Raw genomic sequence first — 13,749 nt, 5'->3', positions numbered from 1 at the left:
GAGCTACCTCTGCATGCAGCGACGGAGGAAGAAAAATAGTCTAGAAGATCACTAGGCCGCCTTTCCTTAGGGGTTATGAGTGAATTTCAGCCTTCTGTCCTACCCAGGAACAAATACCCACTTCTTTCAGGAGTTGAAAGGATGACTCTCAAATCACTGCGTCAGCTGGAGGAAAACCCATAAAGGAGCTTGTATCCCTGTGGGAGAGCAGTCTGCGTTGTTGTCGAGGATGCCAACTCTCTGGCAGGACAAGAGGCAGCATTTCCTTTTATCCACCCATCAGAAAAACGAGTCAATATTCGATGAAATCGTTGATGATAAGTGAATGCAAAATGTCATCTACAATCGCAGACAATGAATAGTGTCTTCATCTATAAGAAAAGGGCCGCGGTCTGGCTTGTCTCGAAGGGCCGTTACACTCCAGCAGTTCATACTCCTATCATGTGTGTAATCCCAGGATTACATTAGCCAGCCTGCGCTCACACCTACCGGCTCTTATCTCTCGGAGAGCAAAGGCTGTAATTATTAGAAAAATCAGAGCCTGTACAAATACGTTCTGATCCAGTTTTCCAGAGAAAAGGCAGCAGCTTAAAAAAGCTGGAACAGGACTTCCCTGGCAGTCCAGTGGTTAAGACTCCACACTTCCAGTGCAGGGGCCATGGGTTTGATCCCTGGTCGGGGAACTAAGATCCCTCATGCTGCGGGCCGTGGCCAAAAAAAAAAAAAAGCAGGAAAAATTTCAGGACTCTGATCATGAGGACTTCTACACGCTGCTCTGACCCTCAGGCTTCATTCGCCCTTACTCATAACATTTTCCTTCACTGCACCAAAAACAACTTCAACTCACTTGTTATAAGGCCCAAAATTTCATGAATCGGAGATTAGAGTTGACAAATGCAGGGAAGGAAAAAGTTGTCCTTGACTCTCTTAGGGTCTCTTAGGAAAATTAAACTGACAAAGAGGGATGAACAGGAGAAAAGCATACAAATGTATGTAATGTCAACTTTATGTGTCACGGGAGGCTTCCTACAGAAATGAAGACCCAAAGAAACAGTTTAACCTGAGTATTTCTTGCTAAGTTTGATGGGGTGGATAGTCGTGGAGGAATATGATAGGTGAAAGAGTATGAAGTGAATGTAGCAAACTGGTGGAAACTTTGCATGGCCCGTTTGGATTCTTCCTGGTGTCCCTTTGTCTTAGGAGATAAGAATGCTCCTCTCCTCTGGGTATAGGGTGGGCACCTCTTCCGTAAGGGTTTTATGACCTGTTTCAGGGGAGAAGGAGGGGAAGAAGCAGGGGAAGCAGTGTGAACTTCCTGCTTCTGCCATTTTCTCAAACTCCTTCAGCTTAAAATATTTAATGTATCAAGGGGCAGTATTGCGGGGGAGCATGTCCTGAACCCCACATCCCAAGCAACTTCTTAAAAGTGCAATGTGAAGGACCCATTAAACACTGTCCCTAGGGATGGATCTTGAATCACCTGGCTTTGCCTCTCACATATGAGCTCAGCCAAGGATGTAACTGGAGCATCCCACAATGCCATCTCCGATGGACAAGGACAGGGGTACAGCGCTTCTGAGCATGTGTCCTTGGCCTGCTCCCCACCCAGAATCTGAGGTTGCCCCCAAGGTTTTGAGCCTTCTCTTCACATACTGACGATAATCAGATTTCCAGACTGTAGGTATCCCCTTTCTAATGCAGAAATATAAAACCTACTGGGGTTCAGATGTGCCATTTAGATTCAGCTAATCACCTGCTCCCGCAGGGGACTCTGACTCAGGACTGACACATGGAGACGGAGATAGGAAACAGGGCATCATTTTGTTGGCATGGATCATGGCAGAGGGAGCCCGGTTCTGGAGACCAAGCAGACTTGGCAGCTTCCTGATCCTGGTGAGGTGGCAGCTCCCTTGGTGAGCCAGTGTGACTCAGGGAGTCAGTTGTTCCTGGAAGCCTGCCTACTGCTTGCAACTCCCATCCTCCCAGCAATTCCGTGAGCCCTCTGGCCCTTCAGAAACCCCCTCTGGCTTGAGCTAGCTAGAGTGGATCCTATTGTCTGCAACTAAGAACCCCCTGGCTAATACAGATGGAGCAAAAACAGCTGGGGGGTGGGGGGTGGGATGGGGGGAGTGGGAAGAGATGTCAGGATGTAGTAGAAGAGTCCAGAAAGAGAAATGGGAAGTTGGCAAATATTTTGAATAATGGCTACCATTTATTGCGTCTGTACAACGTGCATTATCCCCAACCCTTACAACTCTGTTAGGCATTACTATGCCCATTTTACAGCTGAGAAAATAGGCTCAGAATGGTTAAGGGACCTGCCTAAGGTCACAGTGAATTAGGACTTTGAACCCAGATCCTTTGTGCTCAAGGCCCAGGATCTCTCCACTTTGTTCCTCTGCCCAGGCCAGCCCTGCTTGCAGAAAGGAGGGGAAACTCCTTCCCCGGTTCCTTTTGCTCCTCCCGGCTTCCCGCTCTCACAGCCCAGACGTTCTGCTAGTCTGAGTCACACTGCAGTTTACCTGCGTATGGGCTCAGGAAGTTAGGTGAGCAATTCATCCCTCAGGAACAGCAATTACATTAGAAAACGCTGACATTGTGGGGGAAATTCCCATAATAGATGACAAACTGCCAAGAGTCCGTCACTGAGGGGCTGGGGTTACAGCAGCTATTTCTGTATTCAACTGCTGTTCTATCTGAATTTTTTACAAAAAGCAAGTGTATGACTTCTGTAGTTATATATCACAATTAGCACCACCAACAGGTGATGGAAAAGCAACAAAACATAAATCATGGTTGTTACTGGATGGTGGGAGGATTGGTGATTTTTATTTTCCTCTTTATGCATTTCTGCATTTCAACATGTTTCTAAAACAAGTGTGAGCTCAGGTTGCTTTTAGCTACAAGGAACAGAAAACCCTTCCTCAAGCTGGACTGCACAATGAGGACATTGACAAGTGCAAATGACAGGAAGTCTAGCGGGAAGGGAAGCCCCAGGCAAGGCGGCCATGTGTCACCAAAGACCTGCTCTGCTCCCTCCACCTCTACTCTCTGTGGCCCCAGGACCCACCCATCCCCATCAAAGGCCACTTCCCCTCGTGGGCACAGCACAGCTGTCGCAGTCCCAGGAATCAGAGTGGACACAGCAGTGCCCAGACACAGAAATGGGCTGTCTTTTTCAGTGTCTCCTTTTTAGACGGCAGGAGCCCTTCCGGAACCCCCTAGCAGACTTCCCTGTGGGTCTCGTTGGTCAGAATTGGGTTACATGCCCACTCCTAAATCAGTCCCTGGGAGAAGGGATGCCTTAGATTTACCTGGTCGGCCTGCCAGAGCTGGAGCAGAGTCAGCTTCCCCTGGAGTTCCGCCGCCCCCGCATGTGAAGGAGGGTGGGCGCCTGAACAGAGTCTGGCCTTGGGAAGGAAGACATGGGCAGTGGATGCTGTGTAGACAGTCTGCTGTAGCGTATATTATTTTATAATTTAAAAAATTACATTGATGGGCTTCCCTGGTGGCACAGTGGTTGAGAGTCCGCCTGCCGATGCAGGGGACACGGGTTCGTGCCCCGGTCCGGGAAGATCCCACATGCCGCGGAGCGGCTAGGCCCGTGAGCCATGGCCACTGAGCCTGTGCGTCCAGAGCCTGTGCTCTGCAGCGGGAGAGGCCACAACAGTGAGAGGTCCGCGTACCAAAAAAAAAAAAAATTACATTGATATTTAAAATTTTTAAATCACCCTTTTTGCGGTTGGAGCCACAGTTGAGAGTTTTGGCAGGAGCTGTGCCCGTGGGTCCCTCTGTTTAGGAAAACTTTCTGCTCATTCTTGGAAGATAATCACCGTCTAAGCAGGAACAAAAGCCTTCTTTTTCTGCTTCAGGGTATTGTTTTATCTCTGGGAACATCAGGAACCGAACAAGTCCCAGCTGGCAGTCATGCGGCCTGAATTTCCTCAGGTATGTCTATCAGTTGGGTCACATGAGCCAGACCACTGACCAGGGCTCCCTGCCTTGGCTAATAAAATTCCTTTCTTAAGGTGTTATGGCTCAAAATTAAGTTTTAGCGTGTCCTTAACCACGAAGAACGCTAAGTTTTTATCAGACATTATTTGATGCAGACTTCTCAAACACCTAAAAACTTTTTAAAATTTATTTTATTGAAGTAACATTGATTTACAATGTTGTGTTAACTTCTGCTGTAAAGCAAAGTGATTCTGTGACACAGTATATACATTCTTCTTCATATTCTTTTCCATTATGGTTTAATCACAAGGTATTGAATAGAGTTCCCAGTGCTATACAGGAGGACCTTATTGTTTATCCGTTCTATATATAATAGTTTGCATCTGCTAACCCCAAACTTCCAGACTATCCCTCCCCCACCCCCTCTCCCCCTTGGCAACCATAAGTCTGTTCTCTATGTCTGGGAGGCTGATTCTGTTTCATAGATAAGTTCATTTGTGTCATATTTTAGATTCCACATATAAGTGATATCATACGGTGTTTGTCTTTCTCTTTCTGACTTACCTCACTTAGTATGGTAATCTCTAGGTCCATGCATGTTGCCACAAATGGCATTATCTCATTCTTTTTTATGGGTGAGTAATATTCTGTCATATATATGTATCACATCTTCTTTATCCATTCATCTGAGACTTCTTAAACATTTAAGGGCTTGGCCAAGATGAAGGAAATGGTTTTGAAGATGACTTGGATCCCAGCATTGCAAATCTGAGGGTGGGGCTAAGAGGAGCCACTCGGAGGTATGCCGGGTTTTCCTGCATCCATAAATTTCCTCAGTATCACTTTCAGCAAGCGTGAACCAGCTGCAGAGAAATCATCATTTTCTTTCAGCCTGTTGTACAGTTGCTAAACTGTGTAATGCAAAGGATGCAGAAACTAAGACAGAGGGTTCAATGTCTTCCATCAGGGAGCAAGCTTTGCTTTGTATCGAGACCCCAGCTGGCCTCGTAGTCTGCTGCTGGGACATAAAAATAAGTGGATTTAAAGAAAAAGAAAGGGGAAAAAACCTTTCTATTATTTTCACCAAGTTAAGGGTACCTTTAATTTCATTCAGCATTCTCAAACTTGAACTTAATCAGGGTTTTTTGGCCTCCATTATGTCATGTGCCTGGCGCTTGGGAGCTCCATTATTATAAATCTCAGAACAATTAGTGGATGGAAGAATAAATGGAACATTAAAAAGTCACACAGGTTATTGCCACTTGCTATTTAAAGAATGTATGAGTCAAGCCTATTTGACTGCAACACAGAGGTCATATGGAAATATCTTAAGGCCAGATACGTTTGCGAGCTCAGCAGAATGTCCGGGGACTCACAGGTGTCTCTGCCATCAGGTGCTCCCACACTGCCAGTCGGATGCCACCTGGGCATCCACATGCCTATGTGATTAGGGGTGATGGGCATTTCACCACGACACCTGGGCGTTCAGGTCTTGAACCTGGTGAGTTGGAAGAAAGAACAAAAAGGAGAAACAATGAGTTTAACCTCTGCAGAGAGAGGCTAATGCAACGGAAACACTCCCATGAGTGTTGGAGTCAAACAGCATTAGGGTCATATTCTCTGCCCTGGAAGTCACCGTGTGTGTGTCTCGGTGGCCCCACCTGTAAAATGGGCTCTTATGAGGATCCCTGCCTAGTGGCCAGCCAATACAGTCAGTGTGCAGCAGAGGGGCCCGTTATTAAACCATAACTAACTTAACTAGGGTACCATATTCAGTTACCATATGAGGTGAGAGGCACCACCCACTGCCTCCAAAGATCCGAATTCTCTGTGGGGATTAAGCAGGCCTCCTTGTGCCTCAGTTTCCCTGGGTGTAGAATGAGCCCAGGTTGCCAGCATCACAGAGGTTCCTGGAAGGTTCCCCTGAGCTGCCAAGAGGCTGGTCCTCAGAGAAGCCCTTTGTGTGCCCAAGCGGGTTCCGGGGACGAGCTCCTCTGCAGATACATGTGGTGAGCCACTGAGCATGGCCCACCCACCGCGGAGGCTGCCCCGGGAGCCAAGGACAGCAGGGTCTTTTTTGTTTGTTTGTTTTTAATTGCTATTTATTTATTTACTTATTTGGCTGCGTTGAGCCTTCGTTGCTGCGAACGGGCTTTTTCTAGTTGCCGCGAGAGGGGGCTGCTCTTCATTGCTGTGCGCGGGCTTCTTATTGCCATGGCTTCTCTTGTTGCTGAGCACGGGCTCTAGAGCGCAGGCTCAGTAGTTGTGGCTTGTGGGCTTAGCTGCTCCGAGGCATGTGGGATCTTCCCTGACCAGGGTTGGAACTCGTGTCCCCTGCACGGGCAGGCGGATTTTTAACCACTGCGCCGCCAGGGAAGTCCTGAGAGCATGGTCTTTTTTCTCTGGCTCTTTCAGAGCCCGGACCCTAAAGTGGACTGTAGGCCCGCCTTAAACTTCTTTTGGCCTCACTTTCCTTAAAGCCACACTTGTTGGGGGTTAGGCAAAAGCACGTGCCCTCGGAGTCCTGGAGGCCCCCCGATAGGTTGCAAGCACCTTCTTCTCAGCTTCAGGCTGAACCGGTGATGCAGTGAAAGGGGAGCGTGCAGGAAGTGCCCCCTTCCCTCCAACCGGACTTCGGTTCTAATCAACTGTAGAGGGTGGAATGGGGGTTCCCCCCAAAAGATGTGTCCAAGTCCTAACCCCAGGTAGCTGGGAACATGGCGTTATTTGGAAATAGGGTCTTTGCAGATACAGTTAAGTTAAGGATCTGGAAGGGAGAGAAGATCGTTGTGGATTTGGGGGGGGCCCTAAATCCAAAGACTGGTGTCCTTATAGAGAAAGGACATTCAGAGACACACAGGGGAAAGGCAGATGCAGAGACTAGAGGACATGAATGCAGCCCTAAGACATGGGATGCCTGGGGCCCGAGAAGCTGGAAGAGGCCGGAAGTGACCTCCCCTAGAGCCTCAGGAGGGAGCACGGCTCTGCCAGCGCCTTGACTTTCCCTCCAGAACTGTGAGAGAAAAAATTTCTATTGTTTTAAGGCACCTGGTTTGTGGCAGTTTGTCACTGCAGTCCCAGGAAACTAACACACCAGCCCCAGGTGCTTCCTGAGCCTGGGTGGTAAACCTGCTGAGTAAAGTTCAGAGGTGTAGCTTGTGTCCCTGGGGGTAAGGAGTGAGGGCGAGCAGGCTCCTGGTTTTGCATCAGAGTGTTGCACGTTTCTGGGGAGCAGCAGAAGGTTGGCTGGTGTCCCGGAGGCAGCCGAGGGTCACTCTCTGGCAGGAGCACAGTACTTGTCAGACGTCACGGCGGAGCAAGGCTGCCAGGAACGTCCCTGTTAGGATCAGTTATGCATTCACGCTTGGGCATGTGCTCCAGTGAGCTTTGTGAATTTGGAGGGTGGCAGGGACTGCTGTATCCAGCCAAGCAAGACGACCATCTCTGCATGCGTCCCCTGATCCCTTCAAGTCCTATGTAGCTTGTAATTACGGAAAGTGGTTTACCAGGAAAGACCCCATATTGTTTCAGCATGTCTGTGCTTACAGCCATTCAAGTGAGGACTGATCTTTTGAACAACACTCTTCATATTATTTTTCCGTTTGGGGGAAATTTAAGATGCGGGAAGGACTTATCTAAATAGTAGAGGTTGATGCTGGTAACCAACCACAGGGGTAGGCAGGAGAATAATCTATGCTTAGAGAACATTCCGGAGGCAGAGCTGTGTAGGATGCCTGTCTGTGGGAAGCATTTACATACAGCCTAACCATTTCCAAAGTGTTTTCACAAATATTTTCTTATCTCAGCTTAGCAACCCTGTGAGATACATGTTTCTGACACCAAATCCCGTCAACTTCCGACTTTAAAAAACTTGTTTTGTTTTGTTTTCTTTCCCTTTAGAAAAGAAAAATCCTAAAAGCTGCTTTGGGCTACTAAGGTGGCCCAGTCAGGCACACAGGCCCTGCCATGGTGGGAAGGGAGGGGAGATGGAATTTTCAGCAGGTGTGAAAGGAGCAGATGTGTGATTCTCAGCAGGAGGTCACAGAATATTCTGGAGGCAGAGCTGTAAGATGCCTGGCTGTGGGATGCACCCCAAATAGACACTCCCCCCACAGACAAAAAGCGGTTGGGCGGATAGGCGATTTGGGGGTCTGCCGTGGCCCTGTCTTTCACCCACGTCAAGGAGGAAGGGGGGGAGCTCTGGGCTCGGATGGGCCCTGTCCGTCTCTTCCTTGTGCAGTCCAGTCTCTGCCCACAGAACTGAGGTTGAAGAGATTCTCGTCCATATTTAGCCTTGGGAAAATTGTTTTACTAATCGAATTTGGGGCGCTCTGCTTCTTATCCTCACCTGGTCCCCCCTTGTTCTGTGGCCTTTGGTCTGTCCCTTGTTAGCACTCCTTTCCTTGTGCGAGGCTACCCCGCCCACCTGGTATGACCCAAGGTGGAGTAGCCGGGGATGAGTTGCTGACTTGCTAATCTAAGTCTCCATCTGGCCGATGAAAGCGCCACACAGCTGCACCAGGGTAGGAGAAGCAAGGACAATATTTTGTGAGAGAAACAAAGCAAAAAAAAGTCTGATTGCATTGCCTATTTGTATTCCTCTGAGCCAGAAGCTAAAAGGGCTCAGGTCATCCTTTCTTGTCCTAATCTCATTGGATGAGTGCTATGCTTTCCAGGGCACACGACAGCAATTCTCTTAAGCTGGGCTGCTTCCCTAAGCTTGATGTCCTCGCTTGGTGACACAGGGGACAGCACAGGGGGGTGGGGTGAGGTGCTGAGAGCACGTCTCCCAAGGACGCATCAGCTCAGTGCAGGGGGTGGAGAGACTTGTTTAACGCACACAGAATCAAGGCCTAATTGAAGACTCATCGCTTCAACCCAACCAGTATTTGATAGGGTTCTGGAAAATGCCAAGCGCATAGGCAGAAGAACGTGTGAGTGGATGTGATCCCAGGACCCAAGCAACTCACAACTGGAGGGGAGAGACAGACCCGATTCATTTACAGTCTCATTTCAGGCAGTGTGCCTTCCAGTGGAAGGACACAGAGGAGAAGGAGAGGAAAAGGAACGGCTGTAGGGAGGGGTCACAGAGCTTAAGAGGCTGTGTGGTCGTCACTGTTTACATGTCTCTCCCATGCAGTAGGCTGAGCTCCTTGAAGGAAAATCTGTTTTTATATAGTGGATCTTCCCACACTCCTGTGCTAAATATGGTGTCTGAATAAATGACGGGGCTGAATACATGTTTGCTGAGTTAACGAAGGAATGAATAAATGAGCAGATAAAGTGGAGATGAAACTAAAATCATTCTGGACAGAGGAAAGATTTATAGAAGACCTCGGATGGCAGGCTTTGAAGCTTAAGTTTATCTCTGTTGTCAGTGTTAGATTTTGAGCAAAGGAGTGAGTGAGTGAGTGAGTGTGTGGTGTGTGTGTGTGTGTGTGTGTGTGTGTGTGTTTGAAAGAGAATTTTGCCAGCAGCATGGAGAGTGCCTTGGAAGAGGAAAGACTCTGAGGTGGGGAAATCAATTAAGATATGCGGAGCTTTGCCTCTCCAGGTTGAAATGAAATATTTTAGAAATATGTAAGGCTGGATGATAACTTTTGCAGATCTGGTTTCTGGGCCTGAAGTTTTCCCAGGTTGGGAATGATGCAATGGTGTTAGCTCAAGACCACTGGATGACTGCCAGAGCAGGATGAAGAAATTGTGCCTGTAGGGTAACCTATATTTTTCGTACTTTTCCAGGCTGGAAACTTTGCCAGCTGGTCCATGTCAGGATAATCTGTCATGCCTTGCAAGGCCGTCTTTTACCCTTTTACTACCAAATAAGAAAATGATCCCTTCCAGAAGTGGAAGAGACCTGACACGTCCCAGTAGCTGGCCAAAGTGCAAGGTGCAAATGCCAAGGTGGGTAGGGCTACCAGAGAATCAGAACGAGGCGTTCTCAGCACAGCCTAAATGTTTCATTGACCCTGCCCCTTAGTGATGCTCAAAGGGGTCATTCAGACTCACCTCCTACGTATCTCGCTGTTGTGGGGAAGAGGTTGGGTTCTGCAGGCTGAAATTTTAGCTAAGACCATCACTTCTCTCCCAGTGTCTTTCCTGCAATGACCCAATCCTCTTGGTGTCAACAACTTCCCATGCTTTCCTTGGGATGACTCTTCATATTGTGCTAAGATCAATGGAGAAGATGTGGTTGGAGGGACCAGTAACAGTGTCCCCAGCTCAGGCTAATCCTGTTGGGGAAGATGTAACAGGCCACAGGGTCTGTGTCCAGGCTGTAGATGCCGCATCCTGTCGTCAGCCAGAGTGCCACCAGGAAAGGCAGCGTCACACTCAGGCTCCTAGTGGGGACTCAGCTGAGCAACCCAAGGGAACCAGAGTGTCTTGCTGTGGAGGCCAGAGCTCGGGAATCCTCCGTTTCCATCACAAAGACACCGGATAAATGGCCTTTACACAGTACCCGGCAGGGCTTCCATCTACCAAGTAAGAGGGGGCACAGATGCTCCTCATGCTAGGGACTCACTCAAGGTGTTTCAGATACTCTCATAATATGACCTTAGAGAGAGTCTGTCTGAGGAAGAGAGCAGGTGCGCAGCTGAACACAGGAGCAGCAGCGTGCTCTGTGCTGCCGCACTGCCCTTTGCCCTGCTTGTCACACACCCACTACTGCACACACACACACGGCTTCCAAGGAAGCATCGTTCAAGGAAGGACATTTGATCCTCTTCAGCCTTTCTTCCCACTTGCCGGAGGTACAGGATACATCATGATGATGGCAAAGCAGCAAGACAGAATGAACCCATGTCCCTGGTGATGAGACCTGAGGCCACCTGCTTCCCCATTCCGGTGGTCTTTTGGGAGTTGGCCATTGACGGTGACGGTGGAGGTGTCATTCCCACCCTGGACTCCATTCACATGCAAGGGACACAGACTTCTATCTTGTCAAGGCACTTTTACTTTGAGCTTATGGTCACTGGCAGCCAAACCTGATCCCGATACACTTCTCCACTTCCCCCTCCATATGTGCTCATCTTTCTGCCTCACACAGCGTCTGACACATAATAAGGACTCCATGCACGTGTGTTAAAAGGACCGGATCTTTCTGCTTAACTCTGAAGCGTGGTGCTCAGTACTGTTTCTTATAGATTTTGGATATACACCCAATAGAACTGATTTTATTTATTTATTTTTATTTTAAAATATTTATTTATTTATTTGGCTGTGCTGGGTCTTAGTTGCGGCATGCGGGATCTTTCAGTTGCGGCATCCGGGATCTTAGCTGTGGCATGCAGCATCTAGTTCCCTGACCGGGGATGGAACCCAGGCCTCCTGCATTGGGAGCGTGGAGTCTTAAACACTGGACCACCAGGGAAATCCCTAGAACTGACTGTAAAACAAGCAAACATACCATAACTTATGCATCTAGATGAGTGTTGTTTCCTTCAAATTACTGGCCTTGGGGATTTGTTCATGTATCTTAATTATACTAGTTAAAGATACTGTTCATGTGGGAATATAAATTGGTACAGCCACTATGGAGAACAGTGAGGAGTTTCCTTAAAAAACTAAAAATAGAGCTACCGTATTATGATCCAGCAGTCCCACTCCTGGGCATATATCTGGAGAAAACTATAATTCCAAAAGATACATGCACCCCAACGTTCATTGCAGCTCTATTTACAATAGCCAGGACATGGAAGCAACCTAAATGTCCATCGACTGAGGAATGTATAAAGAAGATGTGGTACATATATACACAATGGAATATCACTCAGCCATAAAAAAGAATGAAATAATGCCATTTGCAGTGACATGGATGGACCTAGAGATTGTCATACTGAGTGAAGTGAGTCAGACAGAGAAAGACAAATATAATGTGATATCACATATGTGGAATCTAAAAAAATGGTACAAATGGATTTATTTACAAAACAGGAATAGAGTTACAGATGTAGAAAACAAACTTATGGTTAACAAGGGGGAAAGGGGAGGGAGGGATAAATTAGGAGATTGGGGTTGACACATATACGTTACTATATATAAAATAGATAACTAATAAGAAGCTACTGTAGAGCACAGGGAACTCTACTCAATACTCTATAATGACCTATATGGGAAAAGAACTTTAAAAAGAGTGGATATATGTATATGTATAACCGATTCACTTTGCTGTACACCTGAAACTAACACAACATTGTAAATCAACTATACTCCAATAAAAATTAATTTAAAAAACGCCAAAAAACAAAAATTATCAGACTTTAAAATTTTGCCATATATTAAAAAAAAGTTTGAATGTTCTAAAAAAAATAAAAGAAAGATACTATTCGTAGTATGGAGGTTCCTTAAAAAACTAAAAATAGAACTACCATATGACCTAGCAATCCCAATACTGGGCATATACCCTGAGAAAACCATAATTCAAAAAGAGTCATGTACCACAATGTTCACTGCAGCACCATTTACAATAGCCAGTACACGGAAGCAACCTAAGTGTCCATCGACAGATGAATGGATAAAGAAGATGTGGCACATATATACAATTGAATATTACTCAGCCATAAAAAGAAACGAAACTGAGTTTTTTGTAGTGAGGTGGATGGACTTAGAGTCTGTCATACAGAGTGAAGTAAGTCAGAAAGACAAAAACAAATACCATATGCTAACGCATATATATGGAATCTAAAAAAAAAAAGGTTTTCATGAACCTAGGGGCAGGATAGGAGTAAAGACGCAGACGTAGAGAATGGACTTGAGGACACGGGGAGTGGGAAGGGTAAGCTGGGATGAAGTGAGGAAGTAGCATGGACATATATACACTACCAAATGTAAAACAGATAGCTAGTGGGAAGTAGCTGCATAGCACAGGGAGATCAGCTCGGTGCTTTGTGACCACCTAGAGGGGTGGGATAGGGAGAGTGGGAGGGAGACGCAAGAGGGAGGGGACGTGGTGATATATGTATACATAGAGCTGATTCACTTTGTTATACAGCAGAAACTAACACAACAATGTAAAGCAATTATACTCCAATAAAGATGTTAAGATCACATGACCCAGAACTGCAAAGTGAGGCCTCTGGATCCCCCTGATCAAAAGATTGGTTCAGGGATGGGCATGTGATCCAGGTCAGGCCCTGGGATTACTGTTTGTGTATCTTATTTTCTTGAGACATTTTTCAATACCTCATTTGTGATTATGCCATGATTTGTCATCCTCAGTGGTGACAAACCATCTTTTCTGTTAAAAATATTTTCCCATAGGTAACTTCAAGCACATACAAAAGTGTACAGAGGAATATAATAAACAATGATCAATTTACAACCAACCTTATTTCATCTAGGCCCTTCCTCCTCTCTTTCCCCATCTGGATTATTACGACACTAATCCCAGAGATCACATCATTTCACCCCCAAATATTTCAGCGTGTATTCCTAAAAAGAGAAGGCTTCTTTAAGAGATATCAATATTAGCCATAATACCATTATCCCACCTAAACAATTAATAATAATGTTTTAGTTATTTTTTATTGACGTATAGTTGATTTACAATGTTGTGTTAATTACTGCCGTACAGCAAAGTGATTCAGTTATACATATATATACCTTTTTAAAAATATTCTTTTCCATTATGGTTTATCCCAGGATATTGCCTAGTTCTCTGTGCTATAGTCGGACCTTGCTGTTTGCCAATAATAATTTATTGTTAATAATGTTTAAGTTACCCTGTTTCATAAAAGTTTCTTTTACTATTTTATTAAAATCAAGATGGAAATAAAGTTCATATATTGCAATTGG

At 46.3% G+C, this 13,749-nt stretch overlaps 1 pseudogene across 1 annotated transcript in view; it reads left to right on the top strand.

Annotated features, from left to right (window-relative positions):
- The window catches only part of LOC149746796 (XRN2 binding domain-containing protein 1 pseudogene), a 48,377-nt pseudogene that overhangs the window by 12,630 nt on the left and 21,998 nt on the right, over positions 1-13,749 (top strand). The gene's annotated exons all lie outside the window — the stretch shown is intronic.

This window comes from Delphinapterus leucas, chromosome 19 (genome assembly GCF_059928025.1).
Source record: "Delphinapterus leucas isolate spDelLeu-1000000601 "Yukka" chromosome 19, BTC_Dleu_Yukka2, whole genome shotgun sequence".
Classification (NCBI taxonomy): Eukaryota; Metazoa; Chordata; class Mammalia; order Artiodactyla; family Monodontidae; genus Delphinapterus; species Delphinapterus leucas.
This window is presented reverse-complemented; position numbering and strand designations above follow the sequence as displayed.